Source organism: Rattus norvegicus, chromosome 16 (genome assembly GCF_036323735.1).
Source record: "Rattus norvegicus strain BN/NHsdMcwi chromosome 16, GRCr8, whole genome shotgun sequence".
In the NCBI taxonomy this organism is placed as follows: Eukaryota; Metazoa; Chordata; class Mammalia; order Rodentia; family Muridae; genus Rattus; species Rattus norvegicus.
The window spans coordinates 26,354,093-26,381,279 of record NC_086034.1 but is presented as its reverse complement, the minus strand read 5'-3'; the positions used below and the strand labels follow the sequence as shown (position 1 = coordinate 26,381,279).

Below are 27,187 nucleotides of genomic sequence, written 5' to 3'. Positions count from 1 at the left end.
AAGGATGAAATCACAAGCCAAGTGTTAAGGTCACACTAGGAAGGTCTAACTGGGTGAAGGGAGCATGGTAAATGCTTGCACAGTACACAGCAGGTATTAAAAGCAAGCAAAAAAAAAAAAAAGAAAGAAAGATGCCTTTGAAACTCAGCTAAGACAGAAGTATCCCTCCCAACCAGTTCTCTGTCTCTGTCTCTGTCTCTCTGTCTCTCTCTCTGTCTGTCACACACACACACACACACACACACACACACACACACACACACAGATACATAAACATCCAAGTTTTTTTTTCCTCTTGTAAGACAGAATACAAAGGCATAAGATCCTGTGGGAAAATATAGTGGTGCAGTGATTTCAAGGCTGGTTGTGCTATAAAACAGATAAAATAAGAAGATAGAGATTTGTAATAAAACCAATAGTACCCACAGCACAACCTAGAGAAAATGTAATCTCTGAGGACACTGTTCTCCTGAGCAGTACCTTCAACCAAAGATCCTCTTGGCCTTGAGCCCATGTGTCATGTGATGCTGACTCATGTGATATTTTGCTAAAGCCAGACCCTGGAGAGGACACATGAAGTTTGGAGAGAGTATAAGTAGGACCCAAGACAGCTTACATAATTAGCCTTGCAAGATTTCCTTTGACTTGAGGCAACGCTTTATTGAGAGAGGCATGACAGAGAACTTTTCCTGGTGTGCTGGCAGGTTCTGGTTGCTCCTGTTGGGAGCAGGCCCATTGGACAGAGGCCTGGCTGTTTCTGCTGGATTGTGCCACAGCTGCTGATTAGTTTATGGCACTTTTGAACCGGACTTCGGGTATCTTGACAGTGAAGATTGGAATCTCACCAAAGAACTACTTCTAAACAGGTCCATATCCTGTTGTCCAATTTACCATCTTTTCTCCCCTACCATTGGATGGTGGGCTAGAAGGAGAGTTGGGCCATTGAGAACCCTCACTAGTGTAGGTTTTGAAAAATCTAAACCTACACAACACAGGCAGGTGAGGTGAGTGGTTGCGAACATGTTCCTGCTTCCTTCCCGGTTCAGAGACTAACACCTGTGCTCGCTCATCCCCCTTCCCACCCTCGCACTTTCCAAACCATTTCACATGCTTTGCTGATGGGGCAAGAAGGGAAAAGGCCTCTTCTGGTTCTAACCAGTAACCAAGGGATTTAGTGAGGGGCTGTGCAGGATGTGTGCTGTGAACAGGATAGAAGGGGTTGAAGCTAGGACGAAGTGAATCCAGTTAAAGAAGGACAAACAGACACCCGGAATGTGATGACAAAGTAGAGTGTGATGCATGAAACACACACACACACACACACACACACACACACACACACACACACACTATATATATATATATATATGTATTCTATGCAGATAGATGAGAGAGAGAGAGTGAGAGTGTGTGTGTGTGTGTGTGTGTGTGTGTGTGTGTGTTGTGTGCATGTTGTCTGTAGCATACACATATGAAGGTACCCAGGCCCATTCATGCCCACCTGAGGGCCAGTGGGAGATGTCACATGCCCTGCTCTGTCACTCTTTGCTTTATTGTTCTCTTGAGAGCAGGTCTCTCACCTTGAGAGCATAATCTGGAGCTGGGCTGGCAGCCAGCAAGCCTCAGTGACTCTCTGCTCCCATCCCTCCCAGCACCGAGGTAATCAGCAAACGTGGCCAGGCCTGACTTTTCTTTTCTTTCTTTCTTTTTTTTTTTTTATTAACTTGAGTATTTCTTATATACATTTCGAGTGTTATTCCCTTTCCCGGTTTCCGGGCAAACATCCCCCTCCCCTTCCTTATTGGTGTTACCCTCCCCACCCTCCCCCCATTGCTGCCCTCCTCCCAACAGACTAGTTCACTGGGGGTTCAGTCTTAGCAGGACCCAGGGCTTCCCCTTCCACTGGTGCTCTTACTAGGCTATTCATTGCTACCTAGGAGGTCAGAGTCCAGGGTCAGTCCATGTATAGTCTTTAGGTAGTGGCTTAGTCCCTGGAAGCTCTGGTTGCTTGGCATTGTTGTACTTTTGGGGTCTCGAGCCCCTTCAAGCTCTTCCAGTCCTTTCTCCGATTCCTTCAACGGGGGTCCCGTTCTCAGTTCAGTGGTTTAGTGATGGCATTCACCTATGTATTTGCTGTATTCTGGCTGTGTCTCTCAGGAGAGATCTACATCCGGCTCCTGTCGGTCTGAACTTCTTTGCTTCATCCATCTTGTCTAATTGGATGGCTGTATATGTATGGGCCACATGTGGGGCAGGCTCTGAATGGGAGTTCCTTCTGTGTCTGTTTTAATCTTTCCCTCTCTATTCACTGCCAAGGGTATTCTTGTTCCCCTTTTAAAGGAGTGAAGCATTCACATTTTGATCATCCGTCTTGAGTTTCATTTGTTCTAGGCATCTAGGGTAATTCCAGCATTTTGGCTAATACCCACTTATCAATAAGGGCATACCATGTATGTCTTTCTGTGATTGGGTTAGCTCACTCAGGATGATATTTTCCAGTTCCAACCATTTGCCTATGAATTTCATAAAGTCATTGTTTTTGATAGCTGAGTAATATTCCATTGTGTAGATGTACATTCTCTGTATCCATTCCTCTGTTGAAGGGCATCTGGGTTCTTTCCAGCTTCTAGCTATTATAAATGAGGCTGCGATGAACATAGTGGAGCACGTGTCTTTTTTATATGTTGGGGCATCTTTTGGGTATATGCCCAAGAGAGGTATAGCTGGATCCTCAGGCAGTTCAATGTCCAATTTTCTGAGGAACCTCCAGACTGATTTCCAGAATGGTTTTACCAGTCTGCAAACCCACCAACAATGGAGGACTGTTCCTCTTTCTCCACATCCTCACCAGCATTTGCTGTCACTTGAGTTTTTGATCTTAGCCATTCTCACTGGCGTGAGGTGAAATCTCAGGGTTGTTTTGATTTGCATTTCCCTTATGACTAAAGATGTTGAACATTTCTTTAGGTGTTTCTCAGCCATTCGGCATTCCTCAGCTGTGAATTGTTTGTTTAGTTCTGAACCCCATTTTTTAATAGGGTTATTTGTCTCCCTGCGGTCTAACTTCTTGAGTTCTTTGTAAATTTTGGATATAAGGCCTCTATCTGTTGTAGGATTGGTAAAGATCTTTTCCCAATCTGTTGGTTGCCGTTTTGTCCTAACCACAGTGTCCTTTGCCTTACAGAAGCTTTGCAGTTTTATGAGATCCCATTTGTCGATTCTTGATCTTAGAGCATAAGCCATTGCTGTTTTGTTCAGGAAATTTTTTCCAGTGCCCATGTGTTCGAGATGCTGCCCTAGTTTTTCTTCTATTAGTTTGAGTGTATCTGGTTTGATGTGGAGGTCCTTGATCCACTTGGACTTAAGCTTTGTACAGGGTGATAAGCATGGATCGATCTGCATTCTTCTACATGTTGCCCTCCAGTTGAACCAGCACCATTTGCTGAAAATGCTATCTTTTTTCCATTGGATGGTTTTGGCTCCTTTGTCAAAAGTCAAGTGACCATAGGTGTGTGGGTTCATTTCTGGGTCTTCAATTCTATTCCATTGGTCTATCTGTCTGTCTCTGTACCAATACCATGCAGTTTTTATCACTATTGCTCTGTAATACTGCTTGAGTTCAGGGATAGTGATTCCCCCTGAAGTCCTTTTATTGTTGAGGATAGTTTTAGCTATCCTGGGTTTTTTGTTATTCCAGATGAATTTGCAAATTGTTCTGTCTAACTCTTTGAAGAATTGGATTGGTATTTTGATGGGGATTGCATTGAATCTGTAGATCGCTTTTGGTAAAATGGCCATTTTTACTATATTAATCCTGCCAATCCATGAGCATGGGAGATCTTTCCATCTTCTGAGGTCTTCTTCAATTTCCTTCTTCAGTGTCTTGAAGTTCTTATTGTACGAATCTTTTACTTGCTTGGTTAAAGTCACACCGAGGTACTTTATATTATTTGGGTCTATTATGAAGGGTGTTGTTTCCCTAATTTCTTTCTCGGCTTGTTTCTCTTTTGTGTAGAGGAAGGCTACTGATTTATTTGAGTTAATTTTATACCCAGCAACTTTGCTGAAGTTGTTTATCAGCTTTAGTAGTTCTCTGGTGGAACTTTTGGGATCACTTAAATATACTATCATATCATCTGCAAATAGTGATATTTTGACTTCTTCTTTTCCGATCTGTATCCCCTTGACCTCCTTTTGTTGTCTGATTGTTCTGGCTAGAACTTCAAGAACTATATTGAATAAGTAGGGAGAGAGTGGGCAGCCTTGTCTAGTCCCTGATTTTAGTGGGATTGCTTCAAGTTTCTCTCCATTTAGTTTAATGTTAGCAACTGATTTGCTGTATATGGCTTTTACTATGTTCAGGTATGGGCCTTGAATTCCTATTCTTTCCAGGACTTTTATCATGAAGGGGTGTTGAATTTTGTCAAATGCTTTCTCAGCATCTAATGAAATGATCATGTGGTTTTGTTCTTTCAGTTTGTTTATATAATGGATCACATTGATGGTTTTCCGTATATTAAACCATCCCTGCATGCCTGGGATGAAGCCTATTTGATCATGGTGGATGATTGTTTTGATGTGCTCTTGGATTCGGTTTGCCAGAATTTTATTGAGTATTTTTGTGTCGATATTCATATCATCTGCAAATAGTGATATTTTGACTTCTTCTTTTCCAATCTGTATCCCCTTGACCTCCTATAGTTGTCTGATTGTCAACAGGGAAATTGGTCTGAAGTTCTCTTTCTTTGTTGGGTCTTTGTGTGGTTTAGGTATAAGAGTAATTGTGGCTTCATAGAAGGAATTCGGTAGTGCTCCATCTGTTTCAATTTTGTGGAATAGTTTGGATAATATTGGTATGAGGTCTTCTATGAAGGTCTGATAGAATTCTGCACTAAACCCATCTGGACCTGGGCTCTTTTTGGTTGGGAGACCTTTAATGACTGCTTATATTTCCTTAGGAGTTATGGGGTTGTTTAACTGGTTTATCTGTTCCTGATTTAACTTCGGTACCTGGTATCTGTCTAGGAAATTGTCCATTTCCTGCAGATTTTCAAGTTTTGTTGAATATAGGCTTTTATAGTAAGATCTGATGATTTTTTGAATTTCCTCTGAATCTGTAGTTATGTCTCCCTTTTCATTTCTGATTTTGTTAATTTGGACGCACTCTCTGTGTCCTCTCGTTAGTCTGGCTAAGGGTTTATCTATCTTGTTGATTTTCTCAAAGAACCAACTTTTGGTTCTGTTGATTCTTTCTATGGTCCTTTTTGTTTCTACTTGGTTGATTTCAGCTCTGAGTTTGATTATTTCCTGCCTTCTACTCCTCCTGGGTGTATTTGCTTCTTTTTGTTCTAGAGCTTTTAGGTGTGCTGTCAAGCTGCTGACATATGCTCTTTCCTGTTTCTTTCTGCAGGCACTCAGCGCTATGAGTTTTCCTCTTAGCACAGCTTTCATTGTGTCCCATAAGTTTGGGTATGTTGTACCTTCATTTTCATTAAATTCTAAAAAGTTTTTAATTTCTTTCTTTATTTCTTCCTTGACCAGGTTATCATTGAGTAGAGCATTGTTCAATTTCCACGTATATGTGGGCATTCTTCCCTTATTGTTACTGAAGACCAGTTTTAGGCCGTGGTGGTCTGATAGCACGCATGGGATTATTTCTATCTTTCTGTACCTGTTGAGGCCCGTTTTTTGACCAATTATATGGTCAATTTTGGAGAAAGTACCATGAGGAGCTGAGAAGAAGGTATATCCTTTTCCTTTAGGGTGGAATGTTCTATAAATATCTGTTAAGTCCATTTGGCTCATGACTTCTCTTAGTCTGTCTACGTCTCTGTTTAATTTCTGTTTCCATGATCTGTCCATTGATGAGAGTGGGGTGTTGAAATCTCCTACTATTATTGTGTGAGGTGCAATGTGTGTTTTGAGCTTTAGTAAGGTTTCTTTTACGTATGTAGCTGCCCTTGTATTTGGGGCATAGATATTTAGGATTGAGAGTTCATCTTGGTGGATTTTTCCTTTGATGAATATGAAGTGTCCTTCCTTATCTTTTTTGATGACTTTTAGTTGAAAATTGATTTTATTTGATATTAGAATGGCTACTCCAGCTTGCTTCTTCCAACCATTTGCTTGGAAAGTTGTTTTCCAGCCTTTCACTCTGAGGTAGTGTCTGTCTTTGTCTCTGAGGTGTGTTTCCTGTAGGCAGCAGAATGCAGGGTCCTCGTTGAGTATCCAGTTTGTTAATCTATGTCTTTTTATTGGGGAGTTGAGTCCATTGATGTTAAGAGATATTAAGGAATAGTGATTATTGCTTCCTGTTATATTCATATTTGGATGTGAGGTTATGTTTGTGTGCTTTTCTTCTCTTTGTTTTGTTGCCAAGACGATTAGTTTCTTGCTTCTTCTAGGGTATAGCTTGCCTCCTTATGTTGGGCTTTACCATTTATTATCCTTTGTAGTGCTGGATTTGTAGAAAGATATTGTGTAAATTTGGTTTTGTCATGGAATATCTTGGTTTCTCCATCTATGTTAATTGAGAGTTTTCAGGATACAGTAACCTGGGCTGGCATTTGTCTTCTCTTAGGGTCTGTATGACATCAGTCCATGATCTTCTGGCCTTCATCGTTTCTGGCGAAAAGTCTGGTGTGATTCTGATAGGTCTGCCTTTATATGTTACTTGACCCTTTTCCCTTACTGCTTTTAATATTCTTTCTTTATTTTGTGCGTTTGGTGTTTTGACTATTATGTGATGGGACGTGTTTCTTTTCTGGTCCAATCTGTTTGGAGTTCTGTAGGCTTCTTGTATGCCTATGGATATCTCTTTTTTTAGGTTAGGGAAGTTTTCTTCTATGATTTTGTTGAAGATATTTACTGGTCCTTTGAGCTGGGAGTCTTCACTCTCTTCTATACCTATTATCCTTAGGTTTAATCTTCTCATTGAGTCCTGGATTTCCTGTATGTTTTGGACCAGTAGCTTTTTCCGCTTTACATTATCTTTGACAGTTGAGTCAATGATTTCTATGGAATCTTCTGCTCCTGAGATTCTCTCTTCCATCTCTTGTATTCTGTTGGTGAAGCTTGTATCTACAGCTCCTTGTCTCTTCTTTTGGTTTTCTATATCCAGGGTCGTTTCCATGTGTTCTTTCTTGATTGCTTCTATTTCCATTTTTAATTCCTGCAACTGTTTGATTGTGTTTTCCTGAAATTCTTTCAGGGATTTTTGTGACTCCTCTCTATGGGCTTCTACTTGTTTATTTATGATTTCCTGGAATTCTTTCAGGGATTTTTGCAATTCCTCTCTGTAGGCTTCTACTTGTTCTCTAAGGGAGTTCTTCACGTCTTTCTTGTAGTCCTCCAGCATCATGATCAAATATGATTTTGAAACTAGATCTTGCTTTTCTGGTGTGTTTGGATAATCCGTGTTTGCTTTGGTGGGAGAATTGGGCTCCGATGGTGCCATGTAGTCTTGGTTTCTGTTGCTTGGGTTCCTGCGCTTGCCTCTCACCATCAGATTATCTCTAGTGTTGCTTTGTTCTGATATTTCTGACAGTGACAAGACTGTCCTATAAGCCTGTGTGTCAGGAGTGCTGTAGACCTCTTTTCCTGTTTTCTTTCAGCCTGTTATGGGGACAGAGTGTTCTGCTTTCGGGCGTGTAGTTTTTCCTCTCTACAGGTCTTCAGCTGTTCCTGTGGGCCTGTGTCTTGAGTTCACCAGGCAGGTCACTTGCAGCAGAAAAGTTGGTCTTACCTGTGGTCCCAAGGTTCAAGTTTGCTCGTGGGGTGTTGCCTACGAGCTCTCTGCGGCGGCAGCAACCAGGAAGATCTGCGCTGCCCTTTCCGGGAGCTTCCGTGCACCAGGGTTCCAGATGGCGTTTGGTGTTTTCCTCTGGAATCAGTAATGTGTGCAGAATGCAGTCTCTTCTGGTTTCCCAGGCGTGTCTGCCTCTCTGAAGGTTTAGATCTCCCCCCCATGGGATTTGGGTGCAGAGAACTGTTTATCTGGTCTGTTCCTTCAGGTTCTGGCAGTGTCTCAGGCGCAGGAGTCCTGCCGCTCCTGGGCCCTCCCCCACGGGAACCCAGAGGCCTTATACAGTTTCCTCTTGGGCCAGGGATGTGGGCAGGGGTGGGCAGTGTTGTTGGTCTCTTCCGCTCTGCAGCCTCAGGAGTGCCCACCTGATCAGGCGGTGAGGTCTCTCTCCCTAGGGGTCTGGGAGCAGAGAGCTGCTGCGGGCCGGGATCTGCGAGTGTGGGACTCCCGGTAAACAGAGGGAGTGCCGGGTCCTAGAGGAATTCTGCCTCTGTGTGTCCCGAGTTCACCAGGCAGGTACTTGCAGCAGAAAAGTTGGTCTTACCTGTGGTCCCAAGGCTCAAGCTTGCTTGTGGTATGCTGCCCATGAGCTCTCTGCGGCGGCAGCAACCAGGAAGATCCAGGCCTGACTTTTTATGTGGGTGCTGCAGATCTGAATTCAGCTCCTTACGATTATGTAGCAAAGACTCTCATTCACTGCTTTGCTGATGGGGCAAGCTATCTCCCTAGCCTCTCGATGCACTTTTAAAAACTTGATATATATTTGCATTCCTAAATAATGCGTAGCATTGTTTTTAAAATGTAGGTAAACGTAGCCCCAATCTAAAGTAGTATTATACAATTTGGTTTTTCATTCATCATTGTGTTTTTGAGATTGTTTTTTTTTTATTACTATAAAAGTGGTGGTGGTGGTGGTGGTGGTGGTGGTGGTGGTGGTGGTGGTGGTGGTGATATTTTAGGTAAATGATCTTGCTATGTAACCCAGGCTGGTCCTGAACTCATTATGAAGCCCAGATTAACCTTAAATTCATGATCATCATCCTTCAGTCTTTTGTCTGAATGATGGAATTACTAACACATGCAGCCTTGCAGGGCCATGACATTTATTCATTTTGAAAGACGTAGCTCATGTTTATTCTGCAATATATTATTTACTGAATAAGTACATAATACCTGCCCATCCTTTTCTATCGATGAACATCCTTTCAAATTAGTTCTTTTATAAACATTATATTAAAAATTCTTTAGAATTTTATGTATATATGATACTTTCTTAAGGGCACAGATCTGAAAGTTGATTGGTACCATCAACACACTAAAGACATTTTAAACCTAATCATTAATTCCATAAAGATAGGATTTAGTCTGTTTTGTCTACCACAGTATCATTAATTCATGGGCCATTGCTGGAAGAAATGTCTCTCCACATTACTTGTTGAACACCTGAATGAACAAAAGCTTGATTTCCGATCATCTAAACCAGAAGAGGACTCCTTTGGTTTGCTTCTTCTCTCTGGCCCCTTAAGTCTCTGCTACTCTGATCTTAGTGCAGGTTTGAATCTGAGAATGATATACATTGCTTCGAGGCCAGAACCTATGGAAATCTCCATGGAAGGCTCCAAGAGCTTTTCCCATCTGCTGATTCTCGTAGATGAACACTTGGGAAGCTACATGTTTAGTTCTTCAAGCCACGTGAGTGAGGGATCCTGGCCCTTAAGTCATAGAGATAGCATCCTTCTACTTCTTGAAAATACACATTTTAGGCTGTACAGGAATTAGAAGCAACCTTTTGTGCTAAGCCATCAAGAATTAGGGGTTTGTCTGCTACTCAATGCCTGGACAAAGGCTACTTTGTTATTGATTGTCTTCTTGGTGTTTGGCAATTTGTGGTTGAATAATAGGTGTTAAAGAAAAGAAGAGAAGGGGACAGGAAGGAGAGAGTGGAGCATTGACACCTTTGGATCTCTGAAATCATCTTGTCATGGATCTGATTTCTTTGACCAAATTGTTTTCATTTTGCTCCCTGCATATACCCTGTGTATGTTAACATTCAATAAGAAATCTTCTCTTGGATATCTGTGAAGGTAAGCTTACTTCTAATAATTAATTAATTTTACAAAAGGGGACAAAACAATCACTCTGACCCTTAATCATCATGTTTGATCCTGTTGTAGAAACCTGTAATTCTGGACTTGCCCATAAACAAACAAACAAACAAATAATTAAATATTTTACAGGTACATATTATATAATTATAATGTGTAATATAATTTTATGTGTACATATTATATATGTATAATACATGTGACATATTATATAAAATATATTATGTATAGTTATATATCAGAAAAATTTGTGGTAGAAACTCTGGTGTACACTGTCTCCTCTTCATACTCATGTGGTCTGTACCTATAAGTAGAGACTGCACAATGTGTCAGGTTCTGCTCAGTGTAAGTGAAGCAGATACCTGTCATTTCTTGATAGAGGTAGTGAAAAGTTTCTCTATGCCCTTCATGATTGATTGATTGTTCTCCACTTTACTTGATTTGAATGAAGAAGACATGTTTTTTTTTTTGATATGGCAATCCACTGAGATTCAAAGGGTGATAAATTACAAGGAATAGCTGAGCCTTCCCTGATTGAAAAGAGCTGCTGAGGAAGCAACCCATAGGCAATGAGACCCATCTACTTCCTAGATGCCCTGAAGACTTTTCCACTCATTGACGTCATTGTCCTGGGGTAAAAAGATTAAACTGATTTTCAGTCACAAGAAATGAAAAAAAAATTCACAAGGTGTAGAGAGGATAAGTGTAGAAAGGGCATTGATGACGCCAAGTTACAAAATTTAGACCAGGACTTTGAAATCCCAGAGGCAATGGAATGCAGACCTCATTCTGTGACCTGTGGCCACAGAGATTTAATCTTCACAGAGGTTCCTTTTCCTGTATTCAAATGACACTCACATTAACTAGAAAGTCGGTTCACCAAACAAAGGCTAGCACAGGACTCAGGTTAATTCCACATTTAGCTGTGCTGATGCATAAAAAGAATAGCTTCTGAGTTATTTGCTTGTAGCCATGTTACTACATGCCATAATAGGAATACAGTGTTCCGTAAGGTCATCCTTATTATCTTAAAAACCTGCACATTTTGGTTCAATGTATTTTCTTCCTCCCTAGTATAGATGGCTGTGCCCTTTGTTGCTTTTTGTTACATTGTAACCTCATTTAAAAGGAATCATTTACAGCAATGTCTTAGGATAACTCCCTTTCCTTATATCTTTTATTCAACCATAGGTATTTGAAAGACATCTCAGTGTGAACATATAAAACTCGAGACCCACAAAGGCAACCTGTCACTGTGTCTGGGAAATCTATTATGTGTGTCCCCCTCTCTGTAAATGAACCCCATTCTTCTATATCCTCTACATCTTCTATGTCTATTGAGTCAGTCTGAATCTGGACACCAGAGTATCTGGATTCATCCTAAAATGTTTCTAGAAACTGTTTACCTTAGTGGGAGAGAAGTTACAACTTCAGCCTGTTATAGAATTACAAGGTAAAGAACAGGAAATCCCATATGGCCAATGTTATGAGAATAGAGAAATGTAGGGGTAAACCAAGTTAGGTCTAAATAGAAGTTATGTCTGTAAAGCAGTTACTTTTGCTCTCCAGCCTCAGCAGACAGTGCACAGCTCATTCAGGTTCCAGAGTACATTTTGTGTCTGTACCCATTTTTTGCTATTGAACTGTCTCCTTCACTTGCTGATCCTGGGCTTGTCTGGTTTCCATATTCTGAAACCATGTAGACACTGATAATCCCTGTGGCAAAAAATATGCTTGAATAACCCTTTCTAGCATCTTCCTTAGACACTTGCATTCAAAATAAATGAACAAAGATAAAAATAAAAGTAAAAAAAATCAAGGAATTAACTGGACAAAACTCTACACAACAAGATTAGGTAGAAGCTCGCTGTGTCTTGGTCATGACCTTGACTTGTACTTAAAAAAATAGGCTATCACAGATAGCTAGGACATTTCATCCTGGTATCAAGGGCCTGCCTGCCTCTGAATCCACCTCACTCTAGAGTGTTCTGAAGAGCTCTTACTACTGTCTTACCTTATTCTCTTAGAGAACTGTCTCTTGGATATTCTCAGGACTCTAGCTCCAACTCTCACCTCTGTCCCTACTGGCATGTGAAGCACGACAGACACGTTTTCCTTCCTTTAAACACCTTTTGACCTACAGCTTCATTTCTCTACTCTGAACCATGGCCAAGTTTCTCACAGTCCCCACATTGTCTCAACTGAACAGCATTAGATGCAACTCATCTTTCAAACTTTCAAAAAACAAACACACATACAAGTAAGTAAACAAACAAACAACCTCTGCCTAGGACCGCAGTAACTCTAGTAGCATTTGTGTTCCTCATACGGGATTCAGGACTATTAGGTCTCAGGTAGTACACATATCCAGACATGTACACAAATTGAACTGCAGAAGGATTTCTAGTGGTTAGATGAAAAACAACATTCCTCAGAAACGGGGAAAATAGGTTTTTACCCCACCCCCCGAAGGACTTTTCTCTCTGCCTCTAGAAGGACATATATGAGTTTCCATGGACATGTGGAATCTATCAGCTTATCCATCAGTCTCTACTCACAGGTGCCCATCATACATTTCAAAGTCCCCATGCTATTGTCCTGGTCCTTCTCACCCCACTTGTGCATCAAAACTCCCGGGCTGCTCTACCTCCTAGGCCTCTCTCCCCACAACTACTCATCCTTTTAACCTACATAATTTTTCCATCCTGCGCTCTTTCATTTTTCTTGTGGATAGCCCTAGGCTTGTCCAGTCTGTTTTTCTTTCTCTCTGCTTTGGAAATGTCAGATGCCTCTAGATATTTTCTCTCTCTCTTACCTACACGAAAACCCTTCCTCCTAACAGCGTGACTATTTCAACAGTTTCTTTTCTCCAACCCCTTATATATAAGGACTGATATTCAGTCAGCTGGTCCGTATCAGTTGTTATAATATAGTCATGCATTGCTCAACCATGGGGATACATTCTGGGAGATGCATTACTAGATGATTCCTCCATTGTGAGAAATGTGTCACTTGACATGGCTTCTTGATGCAATCATAATATATATGAGACTGTTGCTGACATTATATGATAAGATATTTTATTATGAAGTTTTCTGTATATGTGCAAGGGATACCTAATAACAGTACATTTGCAAGGCAGTAACAATAATCTATCATTATCAAGTATTAGGTGCCATGTTAATGGTATGTGATAAACATTTAATCAGTACAGTAGGTACATTTATAGCAATGTCATTATGAATACATAGCAATGTAGTGGACTAGAGCACTGTTATGACTAAGCTATCACACAGAGGATGGCTAGATTGCAATACCTCATGCTACAACAACAGCTACTATTTCAAGCCACCACCATCCTAGCCTTCGTAATGTCTTGACTTCTCCTCCAACTCTGCTAAACATTTGTTTCAATCACCAAGTGGAAGGAATAATATCTGATTTACTCATTTATAGGAGGGGTACCATTGGCATGTGCCCTGATTGGCCAATGTTTGTGTCCCATCTTTATCAACTTAAGATTTCTCTGCTGGCTGTATTCTAGATGTCTTATGGGCTATTTGTTTTATCCTGAACGTTCCCACTATTCCTTCTATACCCTCTTCCTGAGAAATGTTTTTCTATTTCTAGGGATTTAAATATTTCAATATGCTAGTAATTTCTAAGTTTTAACCTCTATACTAATTTTATTCCAGAACTCAAGAATCTAAAACCCCAGTCTTATCGGTAGGTACAACATCTCTGAATCCTCAGAGGATGCTGAGCATCATGGGTAATAATAGTCTCTGTACTATTTGTTTTGCACATATACAACTATAGTAAACTTTGGCTAGTGAGCTGACAGCAAGAACAATTGATACAGCAGAACATTGGCAACAAAACACACTAGTTATTTTAACAGTTATAAATTGCTTATTTTCCATTTGAGACTTTGGCCCTTGATTGATTATTGTTCACTTGAACCACAGAAAGTAAAACTAAGGACAAAAAAGTGGGGGAGGTGTCTTTTTTTAAAATTAGCATTCCTGAACTTTCTCTTGGATATTTTGCAAATACCTCAGACCTTACACATCCTCATTGATCTCTTAAATAAACCTTTGTTCTATTGCAACATCAGGATGTCTCTGGGTAGCCTTTCCCACAGCCAGTGCCGTCTTTTTCAGTAAACACACATTCCAGGGTCCACATTCCCTCAGTTCTGTCTCCACAGTGCAATTTACTCTACTCTCCTGTATACTCTTTCCTGAACTAACAGTTTCCCGCATACTGCTTCCTGTTTCCATCCTTGCTTCTACACACTCCTATCTATACAGAGATTAGGGAAATCTAAAAATATCATCTTAGATAGCTTCCAACTGTCCAAACTGTTTAATGACTTCCCATGGCACTTGGGATAAATTACACACATAAATAGGACCCTGTGCGCCACTTCCTGTTTTTGTTCTGGGATTCTCATTACCTTGGCCTTTTAATTCCCGAATTCATTAAGCTCTTTCCAACTTCAGAAACTGTGCCTCAAAGATAGTCTTCTTTTCTATAATTTTAATGACATTCTTCTGGTCTTAGCACAAATACCAACACTTTGGAGAGGTCTTTTCTGGAAGTCAATGCAAATTAAATCATCCACTCACTTTCTCCTGTTATATTTTCTTAACATCTTTTAAAAAAAAATGTGCACACCTGAGGGCAGGGTAGGACTACACATCTGCCATGACATTCACACGGAGGTCAAAGGACAATTCATGGTCATCAAACTTGGTGGTAAAATGAGTCTTTTTAGAGGCCCCTTTCTTATAGCTCTCTGGACTCCAACTTCATAATATTTTCCTCAATTTGTAAGTTGCTTGTTTTATGGTTTGTCTTCTGCAATAAAACATAAGTTACAGGTGGAAAGAATCATATCTCTTGTAGTAACCCTTATATACCAAAGCCATTTTCCTACCACAAAGACCAGAAACTCTATTTGGATTTCCAGCCGGTGGAATTGACTCTTCATCCCACTGAAAAACGTGTCTCATGGGAGTTTGCCCTTTCTACCGAAAAGAGCTTCAGGGGCAGGGGAGATGGCTCACTGGCTAGGCGACTTTCCCCATAGATCCTAGGACCTCAGTTCTATCCCTGAAAACTATGGAAAGGTTGAGAGGGAAAAGGAAGCTTCAGAGCTGTTCTCTAACCTCTCCACATGTATCATGGTATACACATCAGCCTCTGCATGTCATACACAAGCATGGTGCACACAAATACACGCACAATGATAATAACTTTTATCGAAGAAAGGAACTTCATGAAACCATCATATAATACACAGAAATCTGGTTTCCCACTAAAATCATCACTTACATGATTCTGGTGATGAAAATCAATGGAAAATACATTTAGATAGCTATTCATCTAGAAGGTACTCTTCTGTGAAAGCACAGTTACTTGTAATTTGAGAAGTTTCAGCTGCTGAAAAATCAGACAATAAGAAAGCAGAGTAGAACCTGTTGTTTATGTCCTACCTTCAGCTACTTTTATTAGATTCCTTTTGGTAACATTTAATGTATCTAAGTAACATAATATTAGAATATCAAACTTTGACTGCAGGGATATCTCACTTATGGAAAAATCATTATAACCTTGCCCAAATGACCAAACTTTCGTAAGAATGTTCTTATCAGGGTCCTCTAGCTATAAATTTTCAGCAGTTTTATTTGTCAGATTGTCTAATCTGAAGGCATTCTGATGACCTACCAAGAAAATGTTGTGTGTTCCAGGGTAGTTTAAATGCACAGTATGTCCATCACAGGGGAAGTGTGAAACTCAGGCTCTTAGAACAATGAAGCCATGTTTATTTCTTTGTTCTTTAAAAGAGCCTCTTCTGACCTCCATGGGTAGCAGGTATGTGTGTGATATGCCTACATACACGCAGGCAAAACACACATATCCATAATATAAAATATAATGAATACAGCTACAAAATGTAAATGTCCCCTTCCAATTTGTCATAGGATTGCCTAGTATCCAATACAGCCCCTTCTTTTATTCAGAAGTTGCAAGGAGAGAAAACTAAATTTGGAAAGTCCACACCCAGCTGACTATACAACTATATGGGTGGGAGCTTTGCGGACTCCTGAGCACACCCCAGGAAGCAATCCCCTCCCTCCAGCCCAAGCTAAACTGTACTTTTCACAGTTCCCCAGCAGTCAGAAAATAAAGGACACACTTTGTTCTCCACCTTCTCCAGGATAAAGGAAGACGAACTTCAATTTTAGACTGCCCCGCCCCCTTTCAGGCTAGGTCCACTGGCATCAAGGAAGAATGACAAGAAGTCTTTTTCTCTAATGGTGACTGAACAGTTTAGGACATGGTCACTGAATGGATGGACTCAGGTTAGATACAACCCAGAAGAGGCAATGTTTGGTGATATTCCCGGAGACAGGAGGATGAGATCTGAAGGTGTCGTAGGAATCATTTCCATGAGAACTGTGCCTACAGAGCAAATAGAGTTCAAACGCACAGTGTGGAAACTAACAGGTTAACTTAATTTACATTTAAAACTATTTTTATGGAGAAACAAGATAAAAACTCTATTGAGTTCATATCTCACTTTAGAGATATGAACTGCATTAAAGTATGATGTTAGTGGAGAATCGAAATTGTGGATTGTGGGAATGTAAACTTTTATCATGAGGTGGACAGATAATTCTCCATCATTCTCCAGTTCTCTTTAGAAGCCTGAAATGAACATGTGGTAAAGTAATGTTCAAGGACGTCTGAGAGCACAGATTAGTCTGTCAGAAGATATAGAATTCCTCCTGTGACTTAGCCTTTGTGTAAAATGGATCACAGTAGTGGAAGCAGAGCCTGGGTGTTACTCTCGGCCTTTGCACAGGGATTTCCTGTGAGAGATCCAAGAAGCAAGTGTGAACCATTTGCCTCTGAAAAAGGAGGAAGCAGTGCTTTTCCAAATTGAAAGTCCTTTTAGTAGGGAATTCTGGTGTTTTCCATGTGTTAGCACTGAATGATTTTTGCAAAACTCTTCATAGAAATGATAAGAAATTATAAATCCATCATCTAAGAATGAAAACTCACATTTGTAAGAAGTTTCAAAGAAAGTATGGCTTATTTTGTGAAAAGTAGTAATTCTTAAAATTTCCATAGCTTAACTTTCAAAAATATTTCAACATATCTTAGTGTGTGTGTGTGTGTGTGTGTGCATGTGCATGTATGTGTGTGAGTACATGTATGTGTGTGAGTACACGTATGTGTGTGCACATGTGTGCACATACATGGAAATGACATTTTGTTCAATATATTTTGCTGATTTCTATGCAACATCCTGAAATGTATATCTGTTGTTTTACAGACCACTGAATTGTATTTGAACTATCTAAATAGGTTATATCTTACAAGTGTTAGGTCACAGAGGCTGTCCCTGTAGAAGGGACCAGTCATACCTTATAGCCTAAGCTCAGATGAGACAATAGAAATAAGTTCCTAAAATGCTGCCCTGTGTTTTATGTAGTAAACATAATCTAATCTAAATTAAGAGACTAAACTGAGAGACTCCCCCAAAACTCAGAGATTCCCTTCCCTCTAAAGTCTGAGAATGTAAGCAATACCTTACTGTGAAATGTTATTGGACCATCTCCTTCTCAAGCTTGCCTGGGCCTCTAGAGGCCAACATTATCAAAGGACCTGAAGACCTAAAATCTGTCTTAATACATCTCTCTACCCAACAGGGAAAGAGGTTTTGTTATTTAAAATAGCATGTTATATAATTCAAACTTTAAACAACTGTGAAGAAAGCATTATCCCATTTTACAGATGAGAAAGCTGTGGGAGAGATCCCACAGATGCATCTACTGTGCATCCTGTACAATGACGCCAATCTCTCCATTTACAACATGTGATCAAAACAGAGCAGATGAGACTGAGAAACATGGCCAGGCAAATAGTTTTCCGAAGCTAAGGTCAGTATAACAGATGGGGGAAACCTGACAGCTAGACTGTATATATCCCCGGATATTTGAACATCCTGAAACACACATGCAGGTGGGTGAGAGGGTAGATCTTACAGCAACAGCGAAATGGTATTTTCCAATCTTACTTCTCCTCTATTTCCCTCAAAGTGAACTTGAGATAGAGAGAGGGAGGAAGAAAAAGAGGAAGAGAGGGAGGGAAAGCGAGAATAGCCATGTTATTCATAGCTTGAAAAGCAGCGAGAGACTTTGCAGTATACATATATACATATATATGACATAATCCCTTTATTTTCTGTTTCTTCCAATCTCCCTGGTCCTAGGTGACAGTTAACCCTGTAGCTATAGTGATAGGAGTGGCCATAGCAACCTGTTGGAATCAACACCAGAACTCAAAAGAGAAAGGGTTTTAAATGCTATCCCATGAACTCCTAGCTCTAAGTGTGGGGTTAGATGCCACTGCTTTCTCCTCCCATATCTTGTGTCCATTCTAGTCTACAGTGTATTTTGTAATTCAGCCCATGGCTCCATAGACTCATGTGTTTGAAGGCTTGGTCTATAGGGAGTGGCACTGTTAGGAGGTGTGGCCTTGTTGGAAGAAGTGTGTCACCTTGGGTAGGCTTTGGGGTCACCTACACCTAAACTACACCCAGTGTGGCACACAGTCACCTTCTGCTGCCTTTGGATCAGCTCCATCTCCAGCACCATGTCTGTCTACACACCCACCATGCTTCCCACCATGATTATAATGGACTAGACCTCTGGAACTGTAACCCAGCCCCAATTAAATGTTTTCCTTTATAATAATTGCTGTGGTCATGGGGTCTCTTCACAGAAATCAGACCCTACACAGTGATAATCTTTGTAAATTTTTAATGTTTTCCCTCAAGTCTTGGGAGATAAAACTATGGTCCAAAGACTATATCAGAGATCTCTGAGGATCATGAGGGTAATCATATAAGTTTTTATAACTGTTCTGTTTCCTGACTGCAGTTATTGTTGCCCAACTTCACAATACTGGCTCCCATCTTCCAGCTGAAATCCTGTAGGTAACAGAACCATCGAATTCATGGAATCTCTGCAAAAATTGCCCACTTTCGAAAAACACAATATACTCTGCTGTCATGAGAGACAGAAGAGGCAAATTGCCCCCAAGTCTTTGGGGATAATCAGTTGTGTTAAAGTTAAATGCTGCTCATGAAATTTTTATATGCCACTTAGGCTGAAACCTCCATTTATTTTTCTATCACTGTGATAAAAAATGCTGGAGATATACCACTGAAAGTGGGAAATATTTGTTGTGGTTTATAGTTTCAGAGGTTTGAACCTATAGTGACACAGTATGTCATGGTAGGGATTATGTATTTAATGGTAGGAGGTCATGCATGAGAGAATGGGAGATAGGGAAAGTGAAAGAGAAAAAAGAGACATAGGGAAGAGGAAGAAGAGGAGGAAAACTGTAAGGGAGACAGAAAAGAGAGAGCAAAGGAGGGAGTGAAGGCTGGGTTCCTAAACCTCTATAAAGGTAAGTATCACTGATACTTCTTTCCTTTAGACACTACCTTACCAAGGTTTTTCTCAGGGGCAGTAAATGAGTCTTTAATACATAGACCCTTGGGAGACATGCCAAATACAATCTGTAGCAACCGTGGAAAACAGAACTACAGTTGTCCAATGCATGGGGAGCTTCCCTTTGCACAACTAGCATCTCCTTGTGGTAAAATGTGCACCACAGTGCCAGGAAGCAGCCACAGGACGGAGTCCTAGCTAGAACCAGTGGAAGAGTAATACTTAAGGTTCCTTATTTCCCTTGACTGCCTTTACCTATGTGGAAAGATGGTCCCTGGCCACCAATTCTATTGGTACTTCTGCTGATGATACAACCCAAAGGTGGGGTGGGGAGGCCAGAGAAGAGAAGGCCCAGGAAAGCAGACACCAAGCTCTGTAACAAATTCTATCCAGCAGCAGTAGCAGCTGCTTATGGAAAAAGAACAAGCCTGAACAGGATAGTGTATGCTTGCAAGTTTTAGCAAAGTCTAAGATTTAAGCCAGTATCAAAGGAGACTGGAAAAGATCAGCTTCCTCCTCCTCTCCCATCAGGTAGGGAAGGTAAGGAAAGGATGAAAATAAAGTTTGTTATCAGTTATTCAATAAATTCAGGGATCCTGCTTTTCAAATACCAACTGGTATTCTAAAATTGAAATTTTTAGTTGCTCCCACAACAGTGAGCTTTTGTCTTTTACTGTCTATTGTAATGCTAAGGATGAGCCCCCAAGACCTGGAGTCTACATGTAGCCTCTCGGGCCTTGCCCCCAAGTTAATTCTGATTGAAAGGTGCTAATAGCCAATAGTTGGGAAGAAAAGACATAGATGGGGTTGAGGTTTCACAGGCTTGTGGAAGGGGGAAAGGAAAAAGGGAGCCACCATGGACTAGAAGAACATATAGGGGGGTTGGGGATTTAGCTCAGTGGTAGAGCGCTTGCCTAGCAAGCACAAGGCCCTGGGTTCGGTCCCCAGCTCCGAAAAAAAAAAAACCATATAGGAGGGAGAAGGAGGCCAGGGGCTAGGGGCCAAGAGAATGTGGCCCAGAGGGCTGCCTGGGTGGAGTTGAGAGCAGTCCAGATGGAACCTACTAAATAGTGATGGCTTGTAGTTATCTATGGGAAGGTAGATTCTAACAGCATGGAGGGTAGGCAGCTGCCCAGCTACTGTGCTGCCTAAGGCATATTTAAAAATATAAAGTCTCTGTGTGTCTTTCATCTGGGGACATAAATGATCTAAGGCAGGTAGAAACCCTGCATGCTGGCATTTTAATATTTCTTACAACAGGAAATGGATTCAGAAGATGAGAGAAAAACAGGAAAAAGATGTAGGCTGTTCCTTATCTTGGACCATTTTTGTCCAGCCTGCCAGAGTGCTATTGGCTAGCCTTGTTGCCAGGGCATTTGGTTGTCTTTTGCACCTGTAGCCATTGGAACGCTTGGCTTTGCTCCATGTCCAGGGATGCATCTTAGGTGATAGGGTAGCACTTGAGAACCAATGGGTACACAGATCTTCTCATTCTGCCTTCAGATCTGAGTCTGAGATGAGAGCATATGACCCAAGGCCAGCACTTAATGCCAGACAATCTCTCAACTGACACCAAATTTAGGTTGCAATATGATAGCTGAAGGCTTATTTGACAGATATTTATTGAGATTTGGTTTTTTCTTGCTTTTTTCCTTATTTTCTTACTTGTGAATAATATCAGCTTAAGGAATTAAGGAGTGCTTTTTGGAAGTTTTGGAATTTAAGGAGTATGTGCTTTCAGGAAACTGAAAGAAAAGTTTGAAAAATACTGTGAAACTGACAAAATTTCAGAAGTAGCTCTAGGAATGAATATGAAGAGAGGCTTTGCTTTCGGTACCAACCATATTTCACTATGTGACTATCCACAGCTCCACCCATAAGGACTATTGTTTTCTTACATCTGTACCCATACAGTTTCCTATGTAGGTTGACACTAATGTATCGATAGGTCTTGGTAATGTGACATGCTTCCACAACAAAGCCTGATGAATACTCTTGCGCCATTACCCCTGTTGTCCATTGGTAGGATTGAATTCCTCTGTATGAGATTCTCGGGTATAAAGTTAACGGAATGAGGAAAGAAAAAAGGAAATGAAAGATGACACCTGGAAGCAGCCGGTCTCTGCAGGGCATCAGGTTTAAGGGTGGAAGTGGCTCAGGAGGTGCCCGTCCCTGGTTATCTAGATAACTCCTTTGGCAAGGCAACAACAGCCCTCTTGTTGAAGGCCCCTGGCTTCTGTTGAAGGTGCTGAGTGGCTCTTTCTTTGGCTCCTTCCATTCATTCACGAACACAGTGGGGCACATTCATTAGCCATGGCTTCCTTCATAGCCTTGGTAAGATCCTCAGGTATCAGCCAGGTGCCAGCCCTACCAGGGGCATCTGATCAAGCCTCATTTATCCTCACCTCTCCCCTTCTCTAAAACAACACGGGGTTTTATTTTTAAAAAACGATGTGAGCTCACAGTTGGCATCTCCTTAAAAATCACATCACATTAATACCACTCTTACAATATCAGCTAAATCAATTGAGTGATCCAATTGGTCAAGATCCTTATAATTGGAGGCTACTTAGGGAAAGAGAAGATGAGTGTAGTTAATAAATAATTGGTAAGAAGACAAATCATAATTACTAGCCAGATGATTCAACGGGTAGGTATGTCAGGTTGCAAATACTGTGAGTGTACCAGGAGCAGGCAGGTACTATTTTTACACATTAGGAAAAAAAAGATCCCCAGACTTCATACACATGACTAACCCATCTAGAACGCTCTCCTCTAGTACCATTTATTTTAGTTAATTTTCTCTTAGGATCATGCTTTAGTTCCTGCCCAAAATCCCCACCCATCCTGAGTGAAAATGACCAAATTCAATTTTATTGGATTGTCCACCTGCCTAACTAGCCCTCCTTCGAGTCTTTCACAGGAAACTGTCAGCTCGAATCGGCTCTTCCGTTTCCTATGCATTGCTTGGTTCCTTATTTGTTCCACTCTTCCAGGTTTATTCATACTGACTTGGTTGCGGGATACAAAGATGGATAAAATGTCTATCACTTCAGGATGTTTATACATGATCCTATGGAGCCAGCTTTGCTGATGAGGAAATGTAGAGGGTGTGGCATAGCTAGCATGGGAAGGATTCCAATCTACCCAAGCCAGCAGGGTGACGAAATCCCGTTTGTATAGACCTTGTAAGTAAAATGACATGGGCACAGGTGGCCTCCATTTGTCTTCCCTGCTCACCATTTTTCTGCAGGCAGGCCAAGCTGCTCTGCTCAGTGCCTTCCTAAATGTTTCTGATGGGATGCTCTCTGATTCATGAATCACTTATCCTTTAAGAAAAATTCATCAAACCTTTATAACCCTGTCCGTATATGAAGGATTTCACCTCCCTCAACTGTAAGTGAAATCGTTCCGTGTTCTTGCTGTGGAGGCGCTGAACTCCAAAGGAGCAAAAGGCACTAAGGAAACTTCCTTCCCAGCTCACATAGACATTAAATGTGTCACTTAACCATGGTTCACTGAGTCCCACAGAGGCTGACCTCGTCTCTAACCTCACCCACTTTTCTGTGTCCTGGAGTGGCAGAGAGCCTAGGGTGCTACTGCTTCAGGTGGGTCAGGAACCGCTTCAAAATAGCCATGAATGGGCCTCTAGCTTACTGTATTTCACCTCTTTGATCTTGATTTCTCTCATCTATGAAAAAACAAACAACAGGCTCTCCTGATGGGGGTTCTGATAAGAGTAATGTACATATTAGGACTGTTCAGAATAAATGCTCAGTAAACGCTAGCTGCTATCACTCAACTCAATAGGTGCTTTTCACAACTCACCAGGCCCGGTGCTGACAATGTTCATTTCCATAGCTGTCTGCTTTATTTGTGACACTCGTTATTCTTGTAATTATTTAAATCACTGCCTTCTCGGCTAGATTATAAGCATCTCAAGGGTGTCTTAAAAACAACAACAACAACACACATTATCATCCACAATCCTATTGTCTAGCACAGAGCCTGGAAATTAGTATTTGTAAAATGAGTTCATTACTTCAGTGGTAAGATAAAGGAATTCTTTGGATAGACAACCCATCGCTTTTAAAATGTGATTGGATTTTTATCAATAAAGTGAAGGAACTGTATTGTGCTATGACTTTGCAAGGTAATACAGAGGAGTCATTACGTTGTAGCCCATGAAGCCCCCATACTTGTTAATCCAGTCTAGGCTCACAGCGTCTGAGAGCTGTGAGAAACTCCAGAACCATCTTCTCATCCAAAGACTCCATCTAAGAGCACGTAAGACACCATTGCAACAAGAATTGTGCATTAAAAACATGTTTCTCACAGAACACCCCAAAAGCCCGTAGACTCTAACTACATGTTTATAAAATTCAAAAACCTAAATAGTAACATCCCTGGGTATCATCCAAATAGCTGGGGAAAGGATGAGATGTCCTATGTGAACATTTAACTAGAACAGGAAGGGAGAAACATGACTGATGGTCCAGGTCCAGCGTATTCTGTCATATGGCTAGAGATACCAGCAAGAGTACCACACAGGTCTCTGGATGGCATCTGTTACTGAGGACTGCAAGTAAACCTCACAGTAGCAGGTGAAGTGGACCAGAGCTGTTCTCTAGAAGCCAAGATCTGTTATCTCTCATGACTCACTTTCCCCTCTAAGCCAATCGGGTAACTCCTGGGCTTATCAGTCTTCAGCCTCCGGACATATTTTTTGGCAGACTTAAGAGAAACATTCCTGACGTCTATCTACAAACTCTGTTTTTCCTGCTGACAGCAAATACTTCCCCTTTCAGATTGCGAGCATGGAGCACCTGAGAGGCCCGAGGAAAACCCCACCATCAGTTAGGCACATGGGAAACTTGGTCTGATAACAGTATAGAAAGGAATGATTTCCCACTCATCCCAAAGGTCAATCCAGTTCATAAATCATGGCTGCATCTGTGTGCCAGGAATACAGTGGTGACTGTACAATATCCTGATGCTGGCCCTTCTGCCACGTAAGGGATACACCTGATGGGACTCTCAAAACTCTGAGAATGGTAGGTAGCCCCAGTGGTCAGGTAATTAAAAACCAACTCAGCCTCAGATGGCCTTGCATTCTCATAGTGGTCACTGATTGGTCTTGGTAGTACGCAGAGGTAGGACTTCCCTGGATGTCAGCTATGTTGAGGCAGTTCACCCTCTAAGCCAATCGGGTAACTCCTGGGCTTATCAGTCTTCAGCCTCTGGACATATTTTTTTGGCAGACTTAGAGAAACATTCCTGACGTCTATCTACGAACTCTGTTTTTTCCTGCTGACAGCAGATAAACTTGCTGTGGATATGACCAACGATGGTGTTGCTCTCTGCACGGTACTTCCAATTCCTGTCAAGGGATAGTCTGGTAAAGGCGAGGGATCCCCCAAGTCTTCCCACCATTCCAATCCCCAAATTTAGGCTCCATAATTTTATAGAAAAATCTAAGTGTTCCTCACATCCAACAGATAGTTCTGACGGAAGCTGTTTCCACGCCCCGAGTTCACGTCAAACTAACATAGGGCAGATTATTTTCAACCGTGGAAACTCAGCAGAATAGCCACCCAATGTCATAGTTACTTTCCACAGCTCAGATCTTTAGAACAGCTTCAGAGCAAGCCATTCGTTATCATCTGTAATTTCAAATAATTACATGGGAGAGCCTTCAATTCTAATGTGAGCCATGAATCCTCTGCACATTGTGGGATCTTTGGCCTATAAAAGTGAAGAGAAGGAGTTTCCATACTTGAAATAACTTAAGAACAAGACATCATGTTTCCAGTGGGAGAAGGGAAAGAAAATAGGAGACCAGAAGTGTCTGGCCAAGTAGTTAGGAAACCAGACTCCACAGAAGTGCTGGGGCAAAAGCTGTATTTATGAGTAAACTATGCACTCCTTAAGTGAATGCCTGTGCAGATGAAAAGTCCACCTCCAAGTCAAGGAGATAAGATCTGTACACAAATATTTGAAACAATTCTGTACATGCAGGCCATCACCATGATAAGACAAGCATTTTGTGAGGACTTTACCACATACTAAGTGCTTTAGATCTGCTACAAAAAGACATTCACAGCTGCTAAGGGAAGGGAACAAAAGGCTTGGAGAGGTTAAGTTATTTTTTTTTAAAGATTTATTTTATGTGTTTGAGTGCTTTGCCTATATGTATATATGTGCATCATGTATGTGCTTGGTGCTTCTAGGAGCCAAAAGAGGGCATCAAATCACCTACAACTGGAAGAACAGATCATTGTAAGCTGCCATGTTGATACTGGATACTGAACCCAGGTTCTGTGCCCAATGCTCATAACCATTGAACCATTTTTCTAGCCCCACAAGTTAAGTAATATGTCCACGATCACTCAGCCAGTTAGACTTTACCATAAAAACTGACTCCAAACTAAGGCTGTCTGATGAAATATGAGATAATGGTTAAATCTGAACTTTGGACAACTGATGATTTCATAGTATAAATATAGCCTAAAGATGGATATCTCCACTTGTTAAATCTAATAGCTCTATTTTATATCTCACAATAAGAAGTTACTCTTCAGTAGAATAAGAAATCCAGACTTGAAGAGATTCCTATAGCTAGGAGTTTCATAAATTGATTCATGGTTCTATGATCTAGGAACTTGAGCTCTTTTGCAGATGAACTGTTATGGCTACAGGAGGCAGAGCACTTACCCAGAGCTCTCATGTCCATAGTATTTCATGTGATAAGCCCAGCCATGCTTAACCCTCTTTGCCTTCACACAAAAGCACTGGGGCACACATGTCTAAAACATATCCATAGATAGTTTAGAATATAGTGCAGTGGTAAAATATTGTAATATTCTACAGCTTGTAGAAGACACTAAGTTGGGTACCTTGCAGTACAAAATAATAAGGAAGAAAAGCAGACAGGCAGAGAGAAAAAAGGGAAGATGAGAAAAGATAAGACCTGACTCAGTAAGTAATGGATGTGAGGTAGCCCAGGAAACTTAGGTTTATCTTGAGGGCTAGGCCTCCTGATTAAACAGGTCCTACATATGAGAAAATCAAGCTGCTCCCAGTTAGCAGCTATAGCACCTGAGGATCAGAATATCTTGTTGCTATAAATATCCTCAAAGCTACGCTTAGGTTCTCCCTGTGATGTCAAAAACTAAAGTGTCAGCACCTTCCCAGTTGTCACACATGTACAAATGAAGAGTCTGACATGATCATATGTCATTTGCCTTACCCACGAGGTGTAGGATAAGATTATTAAAAGAAATGCTCTAGTTTGAGAAAACATTACCTGTGTGTGCACAGGAAGTATGGTGTAAATGTGGGAACCAGAGGATGACTGTGTCGCTGCTCTCCTTCACTTTGTGGGACTGAGGCTCAAGCTCAGGCCATCTGATTCAGTAGCAAGTACCTTTACCCACTGAGCAACCTCACTGACCCCATTAAAAAAACACACTAAACGGTATTTGGATACTGATCCACCATGATTTTGGAAAGGAAACAGGGCTACCTTACATAATGAATCTGCCACACTCAAAAACATTCTAAAAATCCACAGTTCAAAACCCAAGATGTTAATACTCCCTTTGGGATAGTCATTCTCTTTGGAGTTTGTCGTGTGTGTGTGTGTGTGTGTGTGTGTGTGTGTGTGTGTGTGTCTCTGTGTGTGTGTGTGTCTGTGTGTGTACATGTGTATATTTGTATATAAATATTACATATATTTGCTTAAT

The 27,187-nt window shown here is 41.0% G+C and overlaps 1 protein-coding gene and 1 long non-coding RNA gene across 8 annotated transcripts in view; one reads left to right on the top strand and one right to left on the bottom strand.

Moving 5' to 3' along the window:
• The window catches only part of Psd3 (pleckstrin and Sec7 domain containing 3), a 563,941-nt gene that overhangs the window by 421,256 nt on the left and 115,498 nt on the right, over positions 1 to 27,187 (bottom strand). The window lies entirely within an intron of this gene.
• LOC120097406 (uncharacterized) overlaps positions 1 to 27,187 on the top strand; it is a 47,649-nt gene that overhangs the window by 7,279 nt on the left and 13,183 nt on the right. For 3 of the 5 annotated variants that reach the window (XR_005494768.2, XR_010058655.1, XR_010058658.1), the window contains exons 3-4: positions 9,706 to 9,888; positions 22,439 to 22,630. The exons of 1 other annotated variant lie outside the window; for it this stretch is intronic. This is a non-coding gene — a long non-coding RNA (uncharacterized LOC120097406). Of the gene's footprint in view, positions 1 to 9,705; positions 9,889 to 13,604; positions 13,636 to 22,438; positions 22,631 to 27,187 lie in introns of all 5 variants that reach the window. One more of the 5 variants, XR_010058656.1, reaches the window with a different exon arrangement.